This window comes from Pantherophis guttatus, chromosome 3, assembly GCF_059756535.1.
Source record: "Pantherophis guttatus breed Tessera chromosome 3, ASM5975653v1, whole genome shotgun sequence".
Classification (NCBI taxonomy): Eukaryota; Metazoa; Chordata; class Lepidosauria; order Squamata; family Colubridae; genus Pantherophis; species Pantherophis guttatus.
This window is the reverse complement of record NC_142065.1, coordinates 197093906-197121680: the sequence shown is the minus strand read 5'-3', so window position 1 is coordinate 197121680 and position 27775 is coordinate 197093906. Positions and strand designations below refer to the sequence as shown.

At 40.7% G+C, this 27775-nt stretch overlaps 1 long non-coding RNA gene across 1 annotated transcript; it reads right to left on the bottom strand.

The window, feature by feature from the left end:
- Window positions 1-2353: 2353 nt before the first annotated feature.
- On the bottom strand, window positions 2354-4408 carry LOC148114955 (uncharacterized). Its single transcript, XR_015732923.1, has 2 exons — window positions 4349-4408; window positions 2354-2674 (listed from the first exon to the last, which is right to left on the bottom strand). It is a non-coding gene; the product is annotated as an uncharacterized LOC148114955 (long non-coding RNA).
- Between the last annotated feature and the right edge of the window lie 23367 nt (window positions 4409-27775).

Here is a 27775-nt window from a genome sequence, read left to right as displayed (position 1 = left end):
ATGATGCTCCATAGGACAGATCCAGAGTGAGAGAAGGCATGATCCTTGGATCATACTAGATAGCACTGTTTTAAGGAAAGAACCAGGGGTGAAATCCAGCAGCTTCTGACAGGTTCTGAAGAACTGGTAGTGGAAATTTTGAGCAGTTTGGAGAACCGGTAGCGGAAATTTTGAATTGTTCAGAGAACTGGCAAATGCCACCCCTGGCTGGCCCCAAAATGGGGTGGGAATGGAGATTTTGCAATATCCTTCCCCAAGGAGTGGGGTGGGAATGGAGATTTTGCAGTATCCTTCCCCTGCCATGCCCATCAAGCCACGCCCACAGAACCGGTAGTAAAAAAATTTGGATTTCACCACTGGAAAGAACCCAAAATATAGCAGAGGCACATGGAGACAGGAGGTCCTGCAAGTAACTTGGCCCTACTGCACTCAGATCTAGTAGAACCAAGTTATACAGCAAGTAAGCAAGTTTTAAGTAAGCATGCATAAAATTACTAACTTATTGTACATTATTGTGTTGTGAAAAATCTTGGATATGGACTTTATTCAAAGAATAGTCATAGAACAGAAGATGGGCTGCATGGAGAGAGAGGCTGAATAAAGCAATGAGTTTGGCTACAGCTAGCAATATTCCCTTTTTCATACACCTTCCCCCCCCCACTTTCTAAAAACCTATTCTTTACCAAGATTGCAAGGAAGATAAGGCTATCAAATCTAGGCTTCCAAATCTGGTGGGCCATGATATCAAACCAAGTAGACATGGAAAAACTCCATTTTTTTTCCTAGCATCTTGTGATCATCCAGATATTTGCAGCCCAGAAGAAGAAAAAGAGAAGCGATGGAGAGCTTTTGCAGGAGTCCTTCAACTCTCCCTTTGCAGAAAGGAGACGATTGTAGATTGCAGACGATTGCATGCAGAAAAAAAACAGCATAAATCATCCATCTGAATTCCCAGGGCTTTCAAGTACCTGCTCTTTTAGAATGTCTGTCTAAAGGGGGCTTAGATAAAGAGCAATCAGAAGATTGAGTAGGAGCCTTCAATTGTCTATGACTAGATGTCTACTATGGGAAGATGTGTTTCATTTCTGTTTTAATTATAGTAATTTCCCAACATATGTCTAGACTATGTTTTAGCAGGTGAAATCTTTCTATAAATCTCTACTTTTCTTTCTTTCTCTCTTTTTCTTTGGAAAAAAGATATCAGCCATAACTGACTATTATAATTATCATCTCGAAAGTGATGAGTACTTGAACAAAGTACAGGCCAAAAATCTTTCAGACATTAGGGGGAGAAATCTTTCTTCAGTAATGTAGAATCATAGAATTAGGAGATGCTATTTAGTTGACTGAGCCCAACCCTCTGCTTACGCTGCAGGAATACAAATTAAACCATTCTTAACCTTGACTGTCCAGTCTCTGCATCTTATCCTCTTCTTGAGGACCATTTCCCCTTTATATGTATCAAATATCTCCTAGGATTAAGTACTTCATATGCAGTGGTGGGTTTCCAATATTATTACCACTGGTTCACCCCGTGTGCGCACGCTTGCTTCGTGCGGATGCTCGCTTCATGTGCGCGCCTTCTGCACATGCCCCTGGACTTCCGTGCATGTGCTTTGCTTACTCACATGCCTTCCACGCATGCGCCCGGCCTTGAAAACATGCTTAAATAGGACGACATAGCGTGAGGATGGATTGGGCAGGCCCACCCACGATCTCCGCTACTGGTATGAACCGGCTGAATACCGCCTCTATTCATATGCCACTATAAGCATCTTAGAGAAAGTGTGGGAAATGTTTACCACTTTTTAAAAACTTTCATTTGTATTTATCAAAGCATCAAAAACATTGAAACTCTGGCAACTCTTCATGATAGGTCATGAGCAAGGTGAATAAAAATATATATATGAAGATTTAGGATACACAGCATTTCCAGTAGTCTTTCCTTTATTCTCCTGGTCAAATAATTATGTGTTTAATCACTACAATAACCTTGGCTTTATGATCACCTTGGGTCCATAAACTTAAATGATGGTAATTTCATCTTCCTCTCCCCTTCCTATAGCCTGGGTGACATTAAGCTTCGGATAGATAAGTGGGGAGGGACAACGAGAAGATACGAGAAAGGATTTTGCGGCGGGGAAAAAAAGAGGATTTTTGCCAGAAGCAATAGTCCATTCCCCTAAGGCTTTGCATGAATCAAATTATTCGCTGGGGAAAAAAAAATATCTATTAGCATCTTGTATCTAAACTTTGTAAGAAATTATATCTGAAAAAAGGTTCAGGACAGCAAACGGCAGTCCATTTCTATTTTAAAATCTGTGTCAAGGAAATAATCATGTCAAACAACAAAAGCAGGCATTTTTTTAATTTCAGAACATGCTTCAAAGATTTATAGAAACAATTACAGAAAGATGTGGAGAAAGCCTTTGTTTGTTATCAGGTATGGAAAATGTAAGCTGTTATTGTTTTAGTTACAATTCTTTTAATCAGCAGGTAGAAGCAATTAGCAAATTCCCCTGCCATCGCAGACAATGAAATAGTCATTAAGAGAATAACATCACTATAAAAGTCACTGCTGTGGTTATCAATGCATTTCTTGACCCAGTTCAAAATCCTGCTGGTGATCTATTGAACCTGATCTGGTGTAATGTTAGCTTTCATCAGCCACTACCTGTAGGAAAAGAGCAGGCAACGCTGGGAGGGGGGAGTTAAACATGTCATTAGCTTAGAGTACTTAAAGGTAAAGGTAAGGGTAAGGTGCTGGAAGGGACTACTACTATTTGATTTCTGTCTAATGAAGGTCAACAAATTGAATTCTACTCTGAATCCTGAAAGTTGAGGTAAGGTAAAGGTTTCCCTCACAGATGTATGCTAGTCGTTCCCGAATCTCATGTGTGAGGGGAATTCTGTTGACTCTTACCTGGCGCCCATTTAGTACTGAATTTTTGTCAACTAGAGTCTTGTATAGACTTGAATATATCTTAAATTTAAGGTATGGTCCTGGTCCTTTATGCCTGATACTGCCTTGACAAGATTGAATCTGCTTATCCAGTATGAAAATTGTATGGATCTTCTAAAATGGCCTGCTTAGAGACCCTCTTTAAGTCAGTGAGGGAACCTGGAGCAGATGGCAGACCATGCCTGTTGTAGCTTCTGTACCTTGGAACTCCTTGCCTCTAGAGCTTGAAGTAGTCCCTACACTGTGTAAAGATATTAAAACAATACTATGTTTGTAAAGCTATTAAAATAATACTATTCCACTGTGTGTTAAACCAGAACCAATGTTCCTACTTGCCATCTGGACAATTTCTTTTAATTCTATGACTTTTTTTTTTTTTTTTTTTTTTTTTTTACATTTTTGTGTATGACTGTGGTTTGGAATTGTGAAATAAATGGATAGCTGAGAGAGGCAGATATTTGCCTTAAGATACTCTCTGTCATACAGCTTAGTGTAGTGATTAAAAAATCAGACCAGAAACTGGGACACTATGAATTTTAATCCTGCTTTGGGTGATCTTGGGCCAGTTATTTTCTCTTGGCCCTAGGAAGGATGCAATGGCGAACCACTTCTGAAAAACAACGATGTGATTGCTAAAAATCAACACCAGTTCGGTGGCACTTTATATAATTGAAGAAGAGACAAGCATAAAACAGTCCCATGAAAATGGATCTCTTATCAAATTCTATCATAATTTCAATAACTTCCACCTCACCAGCAACCTCACCAACTGTCGAAGACCACTCAGAAGTTCTTGCTAGTGTAAATACAGCAGCAGTTATAGGCATATCACTATATGCTCATGTAGTACTTCTCCTCTGTGAACTGCACTGGCCACCAATAACTTTCATGGTTCAATTCAAGGTGCTGGGTATCAATTAGAAAACACTTTGAGTGATAGTATGTCTTTCATAGTAGCTGCTTGTTCTTTTTTAGATGAACTCATAAGGCCAGTCATAATTCCCAGTCCTTATGAGCTGTCTGGTCTATGTGAAGGTGGCTTTCTCTGGATGTTTCTTTTTCTATTGTGTGTATTGCATTGTTTTAAGTTTCATATATTGCACATTGTCCTGACTTGCAAGATAATGTCTCCCTCCCTCCCTCTCTTATCCATCCATCCATCCATCCATCCATCCATCCATCCATCCATCCATCTATCTAACTATCTATCTCCATCTGGCTTTTCAAGCACAAGAAGACAGCAAAGAGAGATGCCTTTAGTGGTTATCCAGATTTTTGTGGTCCACATCTGATAACTCTCATCAGTTTACATAATATTCTATTGCAGTTTGGAAACCAGTAACTGGAAAATCTCATTTGAGGGAATGATTGTATTTAGTTTTATACCTCTTTCTTCTGGTGAACTGAGCCATCTCCAAAGACGTTTGTGGTTACTCTATATAGACAATCTAGAAAGATCCAGGTACTTACATGAGACATTCTAGAACAGGGGTGTCAAACTTGTGTCCTCACAATGTCATCATGTGACATATTGCGAATTTTTTTCCTCTTCGCTAAACCAGGCATGGGTGTGGCCAGAGCATGAAGAATCCGCCTCCTGTTCTAGAATATCTAATTTACTTTAATAATGTTAGAAATCAGGAGCTAGCAGAATTGGTACACTGTTATGACTAACTAGAGTAGCCATCCCATCCTGGGTACCATCCCAATGTATATAATGAAAGAGTGGGGAACTTGTATAATGTGTGGACTTCAAAAGATAAATGTTTAGGGGGGAAAAAAAGTAGAACTTAGAAGGAAATCAGTGTGAATTTGGTGGCCAAGGGATGCTGGGAAATATGAAGGATCAGGGTAGCAGAAGACATGGTGGGTGGGGAAGGAAAGAATTAAATATCATGTAAAATAAAGATTAGCTGGTAGAGTACAATTCTGCAATATATTACTGTAGGTCTAATAATGTATAACTTCGGATTTTTTTAGATCCTCTAGATGGCAGGCATGCTCCATTAAAGCCCCTATATATCTATAGACAAATACCTAAGAGATGCAAAAGCTAATTAGGTCATGTGCTTTGAATTCTTTTCAGTGTGCCAGGAGTGGAGTAAAGGGACAGTGAATATTGACTGGTTCAGTGACCTTGTCCACCTCCAGATTTAATGGCCACTGCTGTCCCTGGATTCTTCACGCCCACATACGATCATTATACCAAACTTTTATTTTATTTCATCTTGTTTAAAGGAACGGTAATAATGCTGCCTCTTTGCCTCTTTCCAAAACGGTGATGGGGTTTTCTTTAATTTGCATTTAAAAATACTTTGTTTTCCACTCCATATGCTGCAGTTGACAAAAACCTTGCACAATTCCACTAAAAATGAGCATCTACCGTATTTTTTTGAGCTATGTTCCGCTGGTAAGTTGGGGGCCCTTTTGCAGTCCACCGTTATCTTTCTCAGTGGCCAAAGACAGCAGAGGAGACACAACCATGAATATTTTTTATTTATTAATTAATATTGCTTTTTAACAAAGAACCAAAAAAAGAGGAAAAAAAGGCACAAGACACAAATAGTGAATAGAGATCAGGGGTGAAATCCAGCAGGTTCAGACAGTTTCTGGAGAACTGGTAGTGGAAATTTTGAGTTTGTAGGAAGAAATATCCTTCTGGGTTCAGCTCCAAGTGGGGAAAAAGATACTGGAAACATGGAGACTGCTTGGAAAGATGGTTTAATGGTGGACAGGATCACATGGTTTGAGTTCCTGAACAGAAAAGGGGGCGAGACGCAGCGAGTCCCCGGGTTTTATGCTCTCTCTGGCTTTGAACTTCCTGGGGCCCAGAAAGAGTATCCTGATTGGTTGTCAGACTCCCAAGTGGTCTAGGGGTTTTAACTAGCCTTGCTGGCTGATGTAATCTTCCCAGGTGCCATGTGGTGAGTTTCTGTTGCTAGATGGATCCTATTGTGTTGCAGATGATGGTCCATTAACAAAGATTGAGTTTCTGCCTCTGGCCCATTGACAAAAGGTGGGGGCAGGAAGTTGGGAGCTGCTTTGTCTTTAAAACATGCTTCTCCACTTCTCATACAGGGAAACATAATATTCTGCCTTTTTAAATATTTCCTAAAATATTTCATTCTTCTAGGAAAAGGGTAGGTGCTAACTTCCTACAAGTTGTTTGGAGAACTGGCAAATGCCACCTCTGGCTGGCCCCAGGGTGGGGTAGGAATGGAGATTTTGCAATATCCTTCCCCCAGGAGTGGTGAGGGAATGGAGATTTTGCAGTATCCTTTCCCTGGAGTGGGGTGGGAATGGAGATTTTGCAGTATCCTTTCTCTGGAGTGGGGTGGGAATGAAGATTTTGCAGTATCCTTGCAGTATTTTGCAGTATTCCCCTGCCACTCCTACCAAGCCACGTTCACAGAACCAGTAGTAAAAAAAAAATGGATTTCACCAGTGATAGAGATACATACATAGTCAAAGAGAAGAGAGAAAAAAGAAACACATAAAAAGAGCTTTTAAAAAAGTGAAAGAAATATGAGAAAAGGAAAAAAAACATGACTATATATCAACATAACAATAAACAGTAACAAATATATATATTTGTTCGGGTTTCTTCCCATGTAATTGTGGATATATCCCTAAAAGGGTAGAAGCGACGTTTCGGCAGAATCCCATCTGCCATCATCAGGCTTATGCCAGTAGTCATTTTGCACTAACTGACTATATATATATATACACTTGTCTATTGCAAATATTAGTCAAATATGTATATATTTCTAATACATTTATGTAACTAAATATCACACCAAATTTGATTTCTTTGAAAAAGCAGAGAAGACTACCCTTACACACACACACACACACACACACACACACACACACACACTTGTAATAAATTAGCTTTTTCTGCCAAATGGTTCTAAGGAGCATAAAGAAAAGAATTGAAGATTACAAAAGGAGACTGATGGAGACAAATGTTTTTCCATCAAGATACACTCTGGAAGCCCTTTTCAAACTTGGCAGAGATCCGCTGGTCCAGTTGTTTCATCAAATTACACAGAATGTGCAGAAATGTCTCATCCACCTGCTTCTCCATGCAAACTCCCATCCATATAATGCCCAAGTTGGTGGTGTGTTCAAGACTAGAATCTGTTAAATTTGCTTCACTTCCTTTCAAAGAAGATAATGCCATTTCTAATACTATTCCAAATTTACTTCCCTGCATGGTAAGACATTCCCTAGATGCAGCAATCCAATTTGGGGAGAGGAGAAGAAGAAGAATATTTGGAGATATATGGCTTCATGTAAGAGACAGAAATGGACATCTCCTCCTCCTCCTCCTCCTCCAAACCCAACACAATTCTAGGCTGCATTAACAGATGGAAAAAATCAAGCGTCAAAAATCACATGAAGCGTCAATACCACTTCATAATGCCTTAGTAAGATCATACTTGGAATACTGCATCCAGTTTTGTCACCATGATATAAAAAAAGTGTTGAGACTTTGGAAAGCCAGCAGAGAAGAACAACAAAGATGATTAGGGGACTGGAGGCAATAACAAATGAAGAACAGTTGCAGGAATTGGGTATGTCTAGTTTAATGAAAAGAAGAACTAGGGGTGACATGATAGCAGCATTCCAATATCTAAGGGGCTGCTACAAAGAAGAGGGGGTCAACCTTTTATCCTGAAGGCAGTACAAGCAGCAACAGATGGAAACTAATCAAGGAGAGAACCAATCTGGAAATAAAGACTCTCAAAGGTGCTTTTTCAAAAGGCAACTGGTTTTTTTTTTTCCTTGAGGAAGACATTTTGCTTCTCATCCAAGAAGCTTCTTTGGTTCTGACTGGATGGGGAGGGAGGTGGATAGAAGGACTAGTATTGATTGGGCCTTCCATTCCCGTCCCACCATCCAGTCAGAACTGAAAAAGCTTCTTGGATGAGAAGTCTTCCTCAAGGATAAAACATAGTCCAGTTGCCTTTTGAAAAAGCACCTTTGAGACAACCATGACCTGGATGACTGAGAATCTCCATGGACATCTAGAGTTAAGGAGAAATTTCCTGACAGTGAGAACAATCAATCAGTGGAACAGCTTGCATTCAGAAGTTGTGGGTGCTCCATCACTAGAGGTTTTTAAGAAAAGATTGGACAGACATTTTTTGAAATGACATAGGGTCTTCTGCTCGAGCAGGGAGATGGACTAGAAGACTTCCAAGGTCCCTTCCAACTCTGTTTTTCTGTTCCTCCTCCTCCTCCTCCTCCTCCTCCTCCTCCTCCTCCTCCTCCTCCTCCTCCTCCTCTTCCCCTCCTCCTCCTCCTCCTCCTCCTCCTCCTCCTCCTCCTCCTCCTCCTCTCCTCCTCCTCCTCCTCCTCCTCCTCCTCCTCCTCCTCCTCCTCCTCCTCTTCTCCTCCTCCTCCTCCTCCTCCTCCTCCTCCTCCTCTCCTCCTCCTCCTCCTCCTCCTCCTCCTCCTCCTCCTCCTCCTCCTCCTCCTCCTCCTCCTCCAATAGAATACTGAGAGTGTTCTGAATCTGGATCATGAACAGAGCAAGAATCTAATCCTTATTCCAGCTGCCTTTTCAGCAAAATAAATCATATACCTGTATTAACAAACCAACCAACAGTAGGTAAACCCTGGGGGAAGAATTAAATTCATCTCATCTTGCGGCAGTGATTGCGTCCAGATTGTTCTGCTGCAATTAAACAACTGAAAGTAGGATGGCCCGCATTTTAGAGTGGCCCTGAATGTATATATTATACAAATAAGTTAAATATATATTTATGCAGCACAATTTCAGAATTTCCAGATGTAAAATCACTGCTTCTGACCTCTATTCTTTCTCCCAGTGGAAAATTTGAGATGGTCCATGAAGCCAGGGAGCCTTGATATCAAATGCTATAAAAACCTAGCATGAAGAAAATATTTACAGGGAAAAGAATTACATTTGACATCTGTTCCAGTTGACCTCTCGGCAGCTTCTATTTTCTTCCGTCTCCAATTCACCTTCCTTTCTTGGTTTGTAAGTGACAGCTATTGCATCCTTTTGCTTAGCAGCTGTGTTTCTCCTTGTGCGCTGAGAAGCAGCCATTAGGAGTGAGAAAAATAGTCAGCATCCCCTTCCCACACTCTCTCCAGAGGTCAGATGGATGTTCTGGGAGCTTTTTTTTAGCAACAAGGACACCTCTTCTACTTTACCAGAATGCTTTTCGGGAAGAAAGCATCTTGCAACTTTGGGAAGCAATATAAAATTTAACCTGCCAAACTTAAAGGCTACCATATTTTTCAGAGTATAAGACACACCGGAGTATAAAACGCACCTTAGTTTGTGGGGAGGAAAATAAGAAAAATGCTGATTGGCAGGTGGATCAGCCTCCCGGAATATCCCTCAATCAGCTGTTCCCAGAGGTGAATTTTAGCAACAGGTTCCTTGGTTGTGAGCTCTGTGCCTTGCTTTTTTTTGCTTTATTTTTTCTGCCTCTGAAACTTCTGAAATTTTGTTTCAGAAAAAACTGTTTTTCCTGCCTCTGAAAGCCTCCAAAACAGAGCTTCAGAAAAGCCTATGAAGCTCTGTTTGGGGGCTTCTTTTCTGAAGCTTCTTTTCTGATGCTTTTTTCAGCCTCTGAAACATCCATTTGAGAAGCTGGGTGGGGCTAAATTTGGAATATAAGACGCACCCAGATTTTCACCCTCTTTTGGGGGGGGGAAAGGGTGCGTTTTATACTCCAAAAAATACGGTAAATGCAATGTATCAGCAGTGACCTCCACTTTAAATAACTGTATGGGAGTGAAAGAATCTTCCTGTTAAAACAAGGACACCATCTATATTTTATGTCATTCGATCATAAATGGATGCCCGGAGGGACAATATTTTCTTTCAGTTGCTTTTCATTTTTGATTTATCATACATGAACTGAGATTGAGTTTGTAGAACCCTCCATCATATATAAACTTTCATTCTGCTGTGACCTTGCTACTCTGTCATTATGAGGTACTATATATTGCCGATGGATAGATGGATGGATGGATGGATGGATGGATGGATGGATGGTTCGATCATTCTGTCAACAGCCATGAGCAAAATGGGATTCCAAAGAGGGAAATTTTAGAGTACCTGTAGAACTTTGAAGTTTGCAATCATTTAAACTTTAAAGCTCATAAGAACCCATCTCCTTCCTCTCAAAAACAATGTAATCAGGACTTCAGACATTTGCAAAGTAAAAGAAGGGGAGCAGGAAGGGAGATGGTAACAGCTTGCCGAAAACTGGAACTAAAAACGTTTAGGACAGAGGCAACATTACAATACTTTTTTTTTTTTTTGCAAGTTCCACTGATGGCAAAATCATCATTTTTGGTGGCACAGAAATACTAGCCTGCAACAAGCTTCCCCTCCCTGCTTTGCACAATCCCATTCCTTGTGGCTGAATTTGCACAATTAGGCTAAAACGCATGTGGTGGGAACACAGCTACTATCAATTCTAAGAGTCAGGTCGTCACCATAATATGAGTTATAGGTTTGGGCATAGAATGTTATGGGAACATATTGATTAATTATGATTTAAGGTGTAGCATGATCTGGACTGGGTTATCATATCTGGACTGGAAAAATCTACATGTCAGATTGTAATAAAAAGAGAAATGGCTAACTTTTGAGGCCCCCTGGAGTTTTGCAACCTCAATATTTTGGTCCTAAAGTAGGTTTCCCCCTAAGTCCTGAAAAAGAGGAAAAGGGAAACACAGACCCATAGAATAGAATAGAATAGAATAGAATAGAATAGAATAGAATAGAATAGAATAGAATAGAATAGAATAGAATAGAATAGAATAGAATTTTTTTGACCAAGTGTGATTGGACACACAAGGAATTTGTCTTGGTGTATATGCTCTCAATGTACATAAAAGAAAAGATACATTTGTCAAGAACCATAAGGTACGACACTTAATGATAGTCATAGGGTACAAATAAGCAATCAAATCATATTAGGAAACAATCAATATAAATCGTAAGGATACAAACAACAAAGTTACAGTCATACAGTCATTAGTGGTGATAGAAATGATGAGAAGATTAATAGTAGTGCAGACTTAGTTTGACAGTGTTGAGGGAATTATTTGTTTAGCAGAGTGATGGCGTTCGGGAAAAAACTGTTCTTGTGTCTAGTTGTTCTGGTGTGCAGTGCTCTATAGTGTCGTTTGAGGGTAGGAGTTGAAACAGTTTATGTTCAGGATGTGAGGGGTCTGTAAATATTTTCACAGCCCTCTTTTTGACTTGTGCAGTATAAAGGTCCTCAGTGGAAGGCAGGTTGGTAGCAATTGTTTTTTCCGCAGTTCTAATTACCCTCTGAAGTCTGTGTCTGTCTTGTTGGCTTGCAGAACTAAACCAGACAGTTATAGAGGTGCAGATGACAGACTCAATAATTCCTCTGTAAAGCTGTATCAGCAGCTCTTTGGGCAGTTTGAGCTTTCTGAGTTGGCGCAGAAAGAACATTCTTTGTTGTGCTTTTTTGATGACGTTTTTGATGTTAGGTGTCCATTTTAGATCTTGCAATATGGTAGAACCTAGAAATTTGAAGGTCTCTACAGTTGATACTGTGGTGTCTAGTATTGTAAGAGGTGGAAGTATGAAAGGGTTTCTTCTAAAGTCTATCACCATTTCTATGGTTTTGAGTGTGTTCATTTCCAGATTGTTCCAGTCATACCACAAGGCTAATTGTTCAACCTCCCGTCTGTATGCGGATTCATCATTGTCTCGAATGAGACAGACCACTGTTGTATCATCTGTGAACTTCAGTAGTTATGCAGACGGATGCAGTCATTGGTATATAGAGAGAAGTGGAGAGAGCACACAGCCTTGGGAGGCCCCTGTGCTAATTGTACAGGTATCAAATGTGATTCTGCTTAGTTTCACCTGCTCCTTCCTGTTTGTTAGGAAGCTTATGATCCACTTGTCAAAGCAAATCTGAAATTATATTCTATATTTCTGAAATTACACCGTTGTTCACATTAAAGCTTTTCTGTCTTGGCTTCAATGTCTTTCCCCTTTTTGCCATTAATGGGATTGAACTGAACCTAGATGAGTTCAGGATTGCAGAGCTTCTGTTGGCTGAAGAGTTGTTGTTATTAGTTGCAAAGTCGTGTCCGGCCCATCACGACCCCATGGACAACATTCCTCCAGGCCTTCCTGTTCTCTACCATCCTCTGGAGTCCATTTAAGCTCACGCCTACTGCTTCAGTGACTCCATCCAGCCACCTCATTCTCTGTCATCCCTTTCTTCTTTTACCCTCAGTCTTTCCCAGCATTAGGCTCTTCTCCAGTGAGTCCTTCCTTCTCATTAGGTGGCCAAAGTATTTGAGTTTCATCTTCAGGATTTGGCCTTCTAAAGAGCAGTCAGGGTTGATCTCCTCTAGGACTGACCAGTTTGATCGCCTTGTAGTCCAAGGGCTTGCAGGAGTCTTTTCCAGCACCATAGTTCAAAGGCCTCAATTCTTTGGCGCTCAGCCTTTCTTATGGTCCAACTTTCACAGCCATACATTGCAACTGGGAAAATCATAGCCTTGACTATATGCACTTTTATTGGCAAGGTGATGTCTCTGCTTTTTAGTATGCTATCTAAATTTGCCATAGCTTTCCTCCCCAGGAGCAAGCATCTTTTAATTTCTTGGCTGCAGTCGCCATCTGCGGTGATCTTGGAGTCAAGAAAATAAAATCTGTCACTGCCTCCATTTCTTCTCCATCTATTTGCCAGGAGGCTGAAGAGTAGAGGTGGACAAAAATTCATCAATCTGAGAAGAGGATGTTTCAAACGATTCTGAAAAGTGCCACCACTTCTCTCCAGACCAGGCTGAACTTCCTCTAGACTGTGCCATTCTGGGAAGGCACATCAGTGCTTTCAAGAAGTAAATCACAGAATGGGAAGTGATTTGAGATAGTCTGGGGATGGTCTGTCAACAGAACAGATCTGATATGTATGGAATATGTCACACTATGGTCAGTTCAGAAGAATTATTTCCAGAAACCATTGAACTTGCCTTCTCCTCCTCCAGAACAGCATGGTCTGGTGGAGATTTCAGCATAGTCCTTTCAGCAGAGATGAAAACATTATGTTTGTGAGTTCTCTGGATTAGTCCATTTGGGGGCTACCAAAATTTGTGGGTCCTTATTTGAGGGACACACCAGTTTTGTGGGGTGATTTGAAGATATAGATTCCGATGATCTTATGGACTTGGAAAGGTTAAAAAAAAAGTGGGATTGTAGGCTTATATAGGGGTGAAATCCAGCAGGTTCTGACAGATTCTGGAGAACAGGTAGCAGAAATTTTGAGCTGTTCGGAAAACCGGTAGTGGAAATTTTGAGTAGTTCAGAGAACTGGCAAAACCGCCTCTGGCTGGTCCCAGAGTGGGGTGGGAATGGAGATTTTGCAGTATCCTTCCCCCGCTACGCCCACCAAGCTACGCCCACAGAACCGGCAGTAAAAAAGATTTGGATTTCACCACTGGGCTTATACCTAAAGAGGTAAAATGTTTGGGTCAGTCTTGGAAACTATGGATTTGCAGTGCTCTTTAAAAAAAATGACACATCCAGAATTTTGTTTCTATCTGTGAAGTAAATCAGGACAGTGAGAACATTCCAGGATCTAGTAATTAGTCTATGTTTAAGGAACAGTTGCCCAAATGTGTTATTCACCTAAAAACATTTCTCATATATAGAAAACCCATTATAATCTTGCCCCCCCCCACCGTATTCCAATACAGTCTAAATTGGCCACTTTCTATGTCTTGTGGGAAAACATGTGCTCAGTATAAATGGCAGGTCTCTTTCTTAGCCAAGCAGGACTGAAAAGGTTTCTGAGATTAGCAATATAAACAGTTGAAGGAAAAAGCAAGAGAGAGGCGGAGAAGCAGAACATGTTTTTCCATTGCTAATATATTTTATTTTTTATCTTACATTTATTTTTGTAGCTTGTTTTCTTGGCCAGAAGTCCTTAGAAACGGCTTGCAATAATAACAAAGCAACCCATCACAAATACATCTTGAAATGTCTTTAAAAGCTGTACAAATTCACAAATGCAAATCTACATATTGATGGCATATGGAAAATAATCCGAAGCAACAATGGAAAGTGAAGTTATTTCAGAAATGCAGCAGAGTAGGGCTAGCAAATCTCCTTAAGCGAAGCAATTATGTTGAACGTGATCATTATTTTGAAAGAATTCATTATTTTTTTTAAAAATGGCATTCTTCTGTTTTTCTTTCATTGTTGTTCATTATTCCAGTATCTAAATAAGTAATATCAGATCAATTGGAATTAATGATCTACTGGAGACTGTTACCTAAAAGGTGGTATGCTTGTTATTTTGTTAAGACCTTTGCTTATAACATAATCATGTATTTTATAGAAATAGAAATAGAATAACAAAGTTGGAAGGGACCTTGGAGGTCTTCTAGTCCAGGGATCCCCAACCTTTTGAACCTCAGGGACCACTAAATTCATAATTTTAAATCCCGTGGATCACTAATATGATCTGCCTAATGACCGGCTGGGTGGGCTTGGCAAGGTGGTCATGTGACTGGGTGGGTGTGGCCAACTCGATGTCACTCACGTCGAGGGGTGCCTTGCCAGCCTCTACTCGCCACTCCTTGTTTGCCCGCCCGGGCTCCTTAGGGCCCCAGCAGGACCCTTAATTGGAGCTAAGCAGCCACCATGAGAAAGAGTTGGCAAAACAGCTCAGTTCAAATTGGATCTGACTGAGAAGGAGGCTCAGCAGAAGCACCTCACTGAGGACTATGAGCATAGGCTTTCCAAGCGAAGGGAAGACCTGCAGGAGTGCAAGGCCAGGTACAGGCACCTGGAGGCTCAGAGGTCCCAAAGATGTCCTAACCATTCAGGAAGTGATATAAGCTTGAAATGGGACAGCTTCAAATTTGATTCCCCTCCCCCCCTCTCAGAATAGTCATAATAGAATCAGAACTCCACTGGTTAGGTTGAAACAACATGGGTAGAAATGGTGGATGAATTCAAAACATTTTATGCATCCCTTTTTTTAAAAAAAAATTGATTTATATGCCGCCCTTCTCCGGAGACTCAGGGCGGCTTACAATATGCTAAGCAATAGCCTTCATCCTTTTGTATATTTATACAAAGTCAGCTTATTGCCCCCACAACTGGGTCCTCAATTTACCTACCTTAGAAAGGATGGAAGGCTGAGTCAACCTTGAGCCTGGGGAGATTCGAACCTGCAGTAATTGCAGGCAACTGGTCTTAATAACAGGGTGCTTTAGACCACTGTACTACCAAGGCTCCTTGGTAGTCATTTTAACAGAGATCTTCAGTTTTGGATTCAATAGAGGCTACATCCTACATGTCTGGGACCAAATTATTTTCCCCACTTCCTGAATTTGGAAAGGGGGAGGTGTGAACCTTCAAATAAGTTTACAAGTATAATGAATATGTTTCCCACCATGGCATTATAAGAGCACGCTTCCATGGCTACCATCTTGTCTTATTTTTTTTAAACACAGGGAACCTGTAGTTTTGCACCTAATTGCTCCATCTTTGCCTTCATTGCTATTTGTCTATAAAATACTGCTAACAGTTTGTTGCTTTTAAATGAGTTCTACGCAACTTTTTTTTTCCCCCATGAAGGAGAAGAAGGCTGCAGTGAAAAGGGCAATGATTTGAAATAGACAGCACCTGCTGAGATTTTTCTATTTGAGAAATGGAGATTGGCATTGCTGTGTGCACAGCTCTGAAATGAGAAGAACCAAGAATAGTGCCGAATGGGTCCCATCAGTCACCGGGAATGTTTTTTCGCTCTCTTTTTCTGCTGCCTGCTCACCTCATAATTGAAAAGGGTTCTTAACCTGTGGCAGAATGAATTTTTCAAAGCCAATTCAATCAATCAGATCTTCATGTCCACAAGGAACATCTGTTCTAGATAGCCTCAATTCAGCCAACCTGTTACATCTCTATATTTATCTTTTTTACGTGCTTTGGCTAAAAAAAAAAAAAAGGAGGGTTTTTTTTGGGGGGGGAAATTAATAGAGAGAGAGACACTTACTAAATTCAGTTAAGAGAACCGAATGAGCAAAATATATTTTACTTCTGTGTTGCAGAAATTGTAGCTCACTAGCTAAGTAGGTCTGATATTTATTCATTTCTTCCTTATTTGTCTGGGGGAAAAATATCTCCAGTATCAGCATCTTTTGAATGACGAGATATCTGATGTCACTTGTTCCAACCCTGCAAATACAAGACACAAACACCAAATACAAGTTGGGCGGATACAACCTCATAGACGGCCCCCACTCTGTCAAGGATCTAGGAGTACTCATCTCAAATGATCTAAGCCCCAGAGCTCACTGTAACAGCATTGCCAAAAAGGCATTAAGAGTTGTTAACCTAATTTTGTGAAGCTTCTTCTCTGGTAACATTGAACTGTAAATTAGGGCATATAAAACCTTTGCCAGATTAATTCTCGAATACAGCTTGTCTGCCTGGAATCCACACTGTATATCAGACATTAATACAATTGCCGCCTACGGTCTGACCTAAGCTTAGTACACAAAATTGTCTGCTACAATATCCTACCTGTCAATGACTACTTCAGCTTCAACCACAATAATACTGTCAGGTTTCGATGCTATCTCAAAATAAATGAATTTCCAAACTGCCGATCTTTGAGGAAATTTTCTCTTTATTGAGCATAGTGATCTGTCCCTGGCTCTTTCGTGGTCAGCACTGACCTTTGCCCACCAAGCCCTCCCTTTCCGATCCCCAATTCTATGCGTCTCATTGGCTATCTTCCAAGCCACTCTCCTCATCCCATCTCCATCAGATCACAGGAATGTCCCCCCTCCTTCCATCTCCGAGGAAACAGAATCTTCAAAGGAATTAAGTAGGCAAAAGTTCAAGCTTCTCCTCTCCTTTCATATGTCAGCGCTGGAATGCTGACAAATACATGAGCACACAATAGATACAAACTCAAGGTAAACCGCTCCAAACTTGATTGCAGAAAATATGACTTCAGCAATAGAGTGGTCAATGCCTGGAATGCACTACCTGACTCTATGGTTTCTTCCCCAAACCCCCAAAACTTTAACCTTAGACTGTCTACTGTCGACCTCACCCGATTCCTAAGAGGTCTTTAAGGGGCGTGCATAAGCGCACCAGTGTGCCTAGCATCCCTGTCCCACTGTCCCATTTATTTGTACTCATTACCTTGCTCATGTCCATGTTTATATTTAAACCTATTATCTCGTACATGTTTGAGAAACTAACTAAATAAAAATAAATAGATAAATCTCATCCTCACATATTTTAAGGAGTTGAGTCACCCTCTTTCTAATGCTGTTCCATATTATTGGAAACTGCTGCAGAGATGGCCTTTTGTTTTGAATGACTATGACTTTCTACCCTTAGGAGATGACCTGTTTTCCAAATTATAGTAACTCTTGCCGTACCCCACCTTCTGGCTCTTGGGATCAAGCCACTTGCTAGAGGTAGTCCTCAACTTGCAACCATGATTGAGCCCCACACTTCTATTGCTAAGCAAGGCCATTGTTAAGTGACTTTTGAACCATTTTACACCTTTTTTTGTAAAAACTGACCGGCCAAGAGAATGACTTTAAAAAGAAAACTTTGCTGGATATAGAAAAGGTGTTAAAATACGGCAATGGATTTTGGAAATTATACAGATTAATTTGGAATTAAGGCCCGAGATTTTCCTATTGGGGGCAAAACCTTTGAATGTTAAATCAGATATATGGTTCTTGTTGATTCACATTATTACTGCAGCAAGATTAGCGTATGTGCAGGAGTGGAAAAATCAATACTTACCAATGGATTTGAAAATAATATATAAAATTAAGGAGTGTGCGGAATCAGATAGATTAACTAGATTGATCAGTGGTAAAAAAGATTCAGAATTTTATAACAGTTGGAAATTATGGTACAATTGGGTCCAGAAAAGGTGGGATAGAATAGATATATGATGATGTATATATATAATGGCAAATATGTATGTATAAAGGAATGACTTTATATTTATGGACAATGTAATCACATTATACCATGGTGGCAGGATTGTATATTTTATTTGTGTATTGGTGTATAGAATATATTAATAAAAATTATACAAAAAAGAAAAAAAAGAAAAGGTGTTAAAATTTAGAAAGGAAATACAAATACAAATGACAAACAAGAACTCAACTTGGATAATTTTTTTCCTACTGGATTTACAAAAGAGTCTTGGTAAAGCCTTGAAGAGCTTTGATGGGACAAAGAAATCATGGACAGAAATCAAATTCTAAGACAATATTTGAACAAGCTCCCAAAGGTGCTTCTTCAAGAGGCAACTGGACTTTTCTGGTTTTTCTCTGAAGACGTTTCACTTCTCCTCCAAGAAGCTTTTTCAGCTCTGACTGGATGGAGGGGAATGGAAGGATTATGAATTATGAAAAAGCTTTGGGACAACCATGACCTGGATGACTGAGAATCTCCATAGACATTTGAACAAACTAAAGATTACGAAGTTGTTAAGCAAATCACTGCATTCATTAAATGGATCATGCAGTTGTTAAGTGAATTTGGCTTCCCCCATTGACTTTGCTTGTCAGAAGTTGGCTCGGAAGGTTACAAATGGAGATCACATGATACTGGGACTGTACAATTATCTTAATTAAAGAGCTGTGGTGGCATAGTGGTTAGAGTGCAGTATTGAAGGCTAATTCTGCCAATTGCCAGCAGTTCAATCCTCACCAGCTCAAGGTTGACTCAGTGGTCTATTACTGACACTTCCATCCTTCTGAGGTCAGTAAAATGAGGACCCATACAGTTGGGGGAAATATGCTGTCTCTGTAAACTGCTTAGAGAGAGCTGTTAAGCACTAGGAAGTGGTATATAAGACTAAATATTATTGCAATTGCTAAATACATCCAGTTATCAAGTACCCAAATTTTGATCACAAGACCATGGGGATGCTGCAATGGTTGTAAGTGTGAAAACTGGTCATAAGTCATTTTTTTCAGTGCTGTTGTAACTTTGAATAGCCACTACATGAATCGTTGTAAGGTGAAACTACCTGTACTCTCCATAATGGTTCAGCATTAGATTAGATTAACAGAGTTGGAAGGGATCTTGTAGGTCATCTAGTCCAACCCCCCACCCAAGCAGGAGACCCTACATCATTTCTGACAAATAGCAGTCCAATCTCTTCTTGAAAGCCTTCAGTGATGAAGCTCCCACAACTTCCGAAAGCAAGCTGTTCCATGGGTCGATTGTTCTCACTATCAGAAAATTTCCCCTTGTTTCTAGGTTGAATTTCTCTTGGTCAGTTTCCATCCATTATTCCTTGTCTGGCCTTCAGGTGCCTTGGAAAATAGCTTCACCCCTTTCTCTCTGTGGCAGCCCCTCAAATATTGGAACACTGCTATCATGTCTCCCCTGGTCCTTCTCTTTCTGGAGCTGAACTCTTTCTGTATGCATTGCTTAGAATTTATCTCTGCCCTTCCTCAGCCACTGTAGCAAATTCTACAGTTCTGCCCAGAAACACCGAGTTGCAAAATTACTGCCATACTCTTTATTTCACCTCTACAATTCACTGCGGTTTTTAAATGGAACAGAGGAATGTTAGGATGCCAGAAGAAATGGCAGATTTTAGTGTTTGTTTACGCTGAACTTCCATTGCAGAGATTCACCCCCTCCTCAAGCATTTTTATTTTTTGCAATCCACCAGAAAAAGGCATATAAATACATGTACTAAAAAGACATAGGGAGAGGGTGAGTGCTAGTTGTCACGAGTGTTTCCAGGATTGCTGTGGCTATCTGCCTACTCACAAACAGTATGGTTTTAATGAAGCCATCTGCTGTTGGCAATTACCTGCAAGCCTTCCCCGCCCTAGTTAATTGCAGGTTGACTCCCTATATAAGCAAGGACCTTTTGCTTGCTACCCGGGCCTAGTCTAATCTAGGCCTAAATGCACAGCTCCTGCAGGAAGCTTGTTGCAACGCCGCAGATGGGAGAAGAATGCAGATAAGGACTCCAGACGCCACTACAGAGAGACTCCCACGGATGCTTGCCTTTTGCTGTTTTATAGCACGCAAGCTATCATCGGGACTGCTGTTGCTGGACCTTCTTCCTCCCACAAGCTTCAAGCAATGTTTGCTTTTTGAACTGTTTTTACTTCAGGTGACTTTCAGCTGTGAAGCTCGTGCTGCTCCCACCATGATGGCCTTGATGATGTATCGACGCCGAAGCTGCTTACCTTCATGCTAGCTTTATTCTTTTGTGAACCGTTTCGGTATTGTGGAGAGGGATCTAGGGAGATAGCCTTGTTTCACATACCCAGATAAGACTTTGTTTTTAATGTGTTTTCTTAAAGACATAGTGCTTTTTAAATGTTTTAAAGTAAATTATATTTTTACACAAGACGCCTCTGTCAGAATCATTTCAGTCTCAGTGTGTTTACTCATGAGCTGGTTCACGGTCCGGGGTACCCCTCAACCCCATTTCGTCACACTAGTGATACATTTCTTTTTTATATGATATTGGAAAAAGAGATTTTTATTACTTCCCCGAGCTCCAGTAGTAACTCGAAGGCCGAAACCTTGATTAGAAGGTCTTCTTTGCACACAAGGAATCAGCTAGAACAGGGATGTCAAACTCAAGGCCCGGGGACTGGATCTGAAACATGGGGTGCTTACATGTGGCCCACGGGGCCACCCTAGAAACAGCAAAGAGCCGGCCCACGGAGCCTCTGCCAGCAAAAATGGAGCTCAGGAAGGCTGCTTGCGGCCCTCCTGAGCTCCGTTTTTGCTGGCAGAGGATTGCAGGAAATAGTCGCAGCTGTAAACTGAGCTTGTGAGGGCCACGGGTGCCCCCCCCCCGAGCTCCGTTTTCACTGGCAGAGGGCTGCAGGAGGCCATCGTAGCCGAAAATGGAGCTTGGGAGCCCGTTTTTGCTGGCAGAGTCCTCAGGCCGCCACAGGCACCCTGACTGACACAAGTGATGTTGAGTTGGCCACGCCCACTCTGCCCCCCCCCAGGTCAAACACAATTCTTTTGTGGTCCTCAATGAAATCAAGTTTGACAGCCCTGAGCTAGAGGAAAAGCTGGTGAGCATTAATGAGCTTTTAGGTATTGCCAGAAATGAAGATGATCGTGGCTTTTAAGGGGCCGTGGGGTGAAAACACCAGGATGGAAGTACTGTAAAAGTAAAGGTAAAGCCATTGTGAAACAAATGCCATTTCAGTGGTTGTCAGCAAATCAGTAGGGTGAAAAATGCTTTTCACTAAAGAAATTAAAACATATGCTGCAGCTGGTAGACACAGTTGCTTCAGCCTTGCATATGCTTAGACACAAATGCACTCAAAATAAGTACAATTAGGGCTTCAGAAGATAACTTGCATCTTACAAAGGACTTGCAATACAGGATGAATTGTGGGGACCTGGTAGCATTTTGGGGGATCTACAACAACTCACTGTGGCCAACTGGTCAGGGCCAACTTGCCGTGGTCAACACACCACGGGACAAGAATTAGACTAATATTGAAGAAATAGTGGGATAGAATCATTAAAGAAAGGATGCCAAAGGAGGGACAAAATGAAATAGGAATGAAAATAAAATAAAATAATGTTTTAATTATTTTAAATTGTCAAATTCTCCTGAAGCAAGTTGGCCACGGCAAGTTGTCCTACTCCACACCTTTTGTGAGTCATACATTCTACTAAAAGGTGGCTGCCTAGAGTTGCAATGCACAAAAATATACACCTCCTGGTAAAATTTGCTAGAAAAGATGCTACCAGGCTCCTCCTGATTTCTTCGCTACCCTAAATCAGTGATGTCTAACCTTTTTGTTGTCGCGTGCCAAAAGTGGGGAGAGTGGGGGGGGTCACATGTGCGCATCCCACACCCATAATTCAATGCTTTCCCCCCCCACGCATGTGCACATGACACACACACCCCGCGCTCCCCCTGCTTTTGGCATGTGATGGCACAGTGGGACCAGAAGGCCTGTTTTTCGCCCTCCCCAGGCTCCAGAGGCTTTCTAGGAGCCTGGGCAGGGTGGAAACGGCCTTCCCCACCCCCCCGGAGGCCCTCCGGAGGCTGGAAACAGCCTGTTTCCCGACTTCCCGTGGGCCCAGAAGACCCCAAAATCAGTTGGCCAGCATGCACATGTGCACTGGAGCTTATGTGTCCACCGATATGGCTCCATAGGTTCACCATCATGGCCCTAGACTAACATAGCTCACTTCCTACATGTGAATTGTAGCTTTTGTTATCATGGATTACTCTTGGGGGTAAAATCTCTGATAGAAAATGGGAGGAAAATAGAGACATCACATCATAAAAGTGGCATCTGCTTCATAAACAAAACCAAGGCATTATTCTCAAACGCAGCCCACACATGCGCATGCTTTACTCAGAGAATGGCTAAGTATTGAGACTGTAAAGTAGATGGAGTATCAGTTAAACAATTGGAGAGAACTTCCCCGCTCAACACCCCATCTCCATAGTAGTAAAGCAAACAAAAGCAATGAGCTGGAATTGGATTTCTGGCCAGCCCCAAACACAGAAGCAACAGCTGGGTAAGCACGACGACTGATCCAAGAAGTTTTCCAGCTGAAGCAGAGCAGAAAATAGACTTTCCTACCCCAGCCAAGTGAAAGTATCCGAGCCAAGTTATTTAGTACCTGAGGCAGAAAATCCCTCATACATCTTTTCTCCTTGGCAGAAAAATACAGCAAGAATATATTAAGGATGAAATCCCGTGGCTTTGGGATAGATATGTTAGATTCTTCCTCTTATTCCCTTGCCAACTTTTAAGCACAGCGTTTTCCCAAGCTGGGAAACCCTGGAGCTCAGACTTTTTCACCTCAAGAGGTGAAGAGGGGGTGAGCTAAGAAGCACTAAAACTGTTGTTTGGATACGGTAACGCCCTCCCTGAATTTTCACTGCATCTTCCAAACTGGACTGCAAAAATCTTGACCATCGTTGGAGGATCCCTAGACCTTTGATACCAGATCTCTATCAAAGCAAAAGCATGTTTAGACCCACTCAATATCCCAACTGCAGATCAAAATTTATTCCAGCTCTTGGAAGCCAAGAGCAAATAATGGTTTCCTTGCTATCTGCTCATCCAATCTGCAGCCCTTGGAGCTTTAGGAAATGTTTCAATAAAGTTTTAGGACACTTTTGCTGGTAATTTAACAATTTGTCGGTCATGAAATCTGCTGTCTGATAGCTAGCTAAGGCAGGCAGGCAGGCAGATTTTTTTTTGCCAATGACCTGATAGGGCCTCAGTCTAAAGAATGATGGGCTGCCACAAGCTTCTGCTTTCAATCCCCTTTTTGGTTAAGCCATCAAATGCAGTTTGGCCACTAAAGAATTAGAACTATTTACCTGCGAACTAAACGGTGTAAATCTATCTCATATATTCAATGGTTGAGAAGTGATCCTTTTTGCAAATTCTGAAGAAATGCACACAATATGTCAAGTGGATTCCCCTAATCTTAAAGGTAAAGGTTCCCCTCGCACATATGTGCTAGTCGTTCCCGACTCTAGGGGGCGGTGCGCATCTCTGTTTCAAAGCCGAAGAGCCAGTGCTGTCCGAAGACGTCTATGTGGTCGTGTGGCCGGCATGACTAAACGCCAAAGGCACACGGAACGCTGTTACCTTCCCACCAAAGGTGGTCCCGATTTTTCTACTTGCATTTTTAATGTGCTTTCGAACTGCTAGGTTGGCAGAAGCTGGGACAAGTAACGGGAGCTCCCTCCATTATGCAGCACTAGAGATTCGAACCGCTGAACTGCCGACCTTTCCATTGACAAGAGTCTTAGCCACTGAGCCACCACATCCCCTAATTTTAGGGCTAAAATGGGATTGGGATTGTTTTTGCCTATTGTGTGAAGCAGGATATCATATTAAATGGTAAGACTGATTTATCTGTATGAACAGAGCGTAATCTGAGAACCCAGGTTTATTTATCAGGGTTAGGATTTATTTTAACAATGATAGAATCACAATTTAAAGGCAACTTACTCTTGTATAAAATCATGGGACAGGGCACAGTAAAGATGTTGATAGAAAGGTTTGGTCTGTCCTAAGATGTAAGGAGGGAAAGGCCTTAACTGCTCCTTGCTTTCAAATTGTTTGTAGCAATGAATACTGTAAGGAGGTTAGAAATTGTAATTAAATTCATTATCATTTGCTGCTATAATGGCAAATGATACCTAAATGATAAAGGGGCATAATGGCTCAGTGGTTAAAGACACTGAATTTGTCAGCTGGAAAGACCCGAACTGGAAAGATTCACTTAACAACGGTGGCAAGAAAAGTTATAAAATGGGGGTAAAACTCATTTAACAAATGTCTCACTTAGCAACAGAAATTTTGAGTTCAATTGCAGTCATAAGTCAAGGATTATTTTATACATTTGGATTAGAATACTAGGAAAAACCCATGTGACAATAAAGCCACTTTAATTGATTGAATTCATCCTTTTGTGCATAAAATGCCATCAGAAAGTAGAAAGATTGCATTCTTTACATGCATTTGCTTTATCTTGGCTTATCTAGAGCAGAGATTAATGACTGGATTGGTTGGATACAATCACATTGCCCTAAATTGAAATTAAGGCATTAATTCAGACAGATTTTAATTTAGATTAGTAGGTGGGCATAGAGTAATAAATTGAAAAAGCTGCCATTTGCCTTACAATGGAAGTCACATGCCATTGTGCTGACATGAAAAATGTGGCAGGCTATTTTTCCAAGTTGTGGCTTTAACCCAGTTCCACCATTTTAAATTACCAGACTTACTGGGAAAAAGAATGGAGCATCACTATGGTTATTATCTCTAAATAACCATTTGGTTCAGAAGTTTTAGAACAGAAAGGAAGGTTTTTGGGTCTGGAAATAACTCTCCAATCAAAAAAGGATATTTATCATATACGTTTAGTTGTGTATTTGTTTACTGTATTTATCTACAGAAGGAATGTGCCAGCACCTTTTCTGCAGCTCATAAAAACTTGTACCTTTTAATAGAATGTGTTAAATTTAAAAAGGTACAACTGGATTATTTCTGATATAGAGATGTGGTGGTGATGCAGTGGTTAGAATGCAGTATTGCAGGCTAACTCTGCCCACAGCCAGGAGTTCGATCCTGACCGGCTCAAGGTTGACTCAGCCTTCCGAAGTTGGTAAAATGAGCACCCAGATTGTTGGGTGTGATATGCTGACTCTGTAAACCACTTAGAATATGGAGCGATATAATAATAATAATAATAATAATAATAATAATAATAATAATAATAATAATAATAATAATAATAATAATAATAATAATTTTATTTATATACCGCCCTTCTCCTGAAGGACTCGGGGCAGTGTACAGCCAGAATTAAAACATAAATATACAGATATCATGATTAAAATTAATTAAAATCATTAAATAGTTTTGGCCGAATTTTAAAACCCAAAATTAAAACCCAATTTAAAATCATTCAGTTAGACAGCCCCGCCTGTCGGAACAGTAGGGTCTTGAGGGCACAGCGGAAGACCCGGAGCTCAGAGATGTTACGAATATCCGGGGGCAATTCATTCCAAAGGGCAGGAGCTCCGACAGAGAAGGCTCTCCTCCTGGGTGTCACCAGCCGACATAACTTGGCCGACGGTACCCTGAGGAGTCCCTCTCTGTGGGAGCGAACTGTCTACAGTCTACAGTAAGTGCTATTGCTAATATTTTGCTGCCATGGATTAGCACTATTCTCCTCCAACTATGTCAACCCTGGTCTTCTTCTCCTATCTTAATATTGATGGGGTAAAATAAAATGAAAAATAGTAATAGAATAACGAGAATATGATTGCAGAAATTTCCTGGAGATCTTTTTTCTTATTTCATCTTACTAGAAATACTTGGTGAGAGCGATAAAGCAGAAAGACAATTGTTTTAGTCTATTCTAGGTACAGAATACATTTATTTATTTATTTTATTTTATTTTGTCAAGCATGTATTTGATAACAGATACAAGTGTAAATATAATTATGAATACATGAAATGGATACAAATAAAAGGAAACATTAGGAAAGGGATGGTAGGATCCATTTACCATGAGTTTGCATCTATTGTCTGCTCTTGTATTGTTTTGATTGAAACTGAAGTATTCATTGACAGGTAGGACATTGTAGCAGATGATTTTACGTATTACGCTTAGGTCAGACCGAAGACGGTGAAGTTCTAAGTTGTCTAAGCCCAAAATTTCAAGTCTGGTGGCATAAGGTATTTTGTTGCAAACAGAGGAGTGGAGGACTCTTCTTGTGAAATATCTCTGGACTCGTTCAATTGTATTAATGTCCAATATGCAGTGCGTGTTCCAGACAGATGAGCTGTATTCAAGAATTGGTCTGGCAAAAGTTTTGTATTCCCTAGTTTGCAGTTTACATTGTTGAGGTTCACACAATACAGCACTCCAAAGCCGATCAGGCCAGCCATTAATGTCTTATTTCACAAACTTTAAATAAACCGTGAATGAATTTGATCATTATGTAGAGCTATATTTTCAATGAAGTGGATCCTAAAAGAATATTTGTTTGTTTGCTTCGTTTGTTTAAAAAAAGACTATTGCTCACATGTTACCCCCTCTACTATTCCTTCACACACACACATACCCTTTTCCAAATGGATAGGAATGCTTCTGTACAAAGTAGGATGAACAACTGCACATATTTTCTGATAGGGAAAGAGCTGCCTTTAATTGTACAAACTTATATCTGGATCTGAACAATGTGTGCCTTATTCTGTAGCTCCTCTAAATCCATCTCATGTTGTTCAGGAGAAACTTTAGACAATTCTGATGAGAAGTAAGGAGCAGCAGATGGTTTTAGAAAAGAGAGGGGGTGTAAAACTTTCTCTGTGTGCAATTCCTTTAATCCAATTATCCCTATATTTTAACCTTATTAAGTGAACATGATCTTTTCAGAAACCGTAAATGGTGTTCAGTTATAATTATGCATAAAATAAACTCCTTTCCCACCTGCTGAAAACAATTATTTGCACGTAGCTATGCCACATTTCAATGCCTCACCTTGTCACAATCAACTTGGATTCAAATAAACTGGGAGCCTCCCATCCCTGCGGGGGGAGGGGGAAGCAATTACTGCCTCTGTGCTGAAAGCTTGGGAACAAAACTATACATATACATACACACACACACACACACACACACACACACACATATATATATATGTTTTCTGAGGTTTTCGTGGGTGTTTGTATGTATGTATGTATGTATGTATGTATGTATATATATATATATATATATATATGTAGGTCTTTGGTTATTCGGGTTTTCTCCTGCGAAAAATTGGAAGTGTCTTGGCGACATTTCGACGAAGTCTCATTCGTCATCTTCAGGCTGGTATTTTCGGCTTCGTGCTTCTAGGAGCAATGTGTGATCGCAGCTGTTTCTTCCTTTTAACTGCCAGTGGGGTGTGAACTGATTGGGTGGGAGCTTGGCTGTGTTCTGATTGGGTGGAGGTGTGTTCTGATTGGTTGGGGGCTTGGCTGTGCTCTGATTGGATGGGGGTGTGTTCTGTTTAGGTAGGGGCTTGGTTGTGCTCGGGTTAGTCTGAGTTGCAGGGGGATTTGAGCTGATGAGCTGCGTTGCTGTTGTTTGACTATAAAGTATGTGTGTGTGATAATAGGGAGAAATCATTCATTCAACGAGGTTGAATGGTGAGAGAAATTCAGGTATTTGTTCAAGCTTTGAAAAAGTAGGAAATTTACTATTCAAAGGTGTAAAGAGGTCTACCAATACCTGTAGAAGGG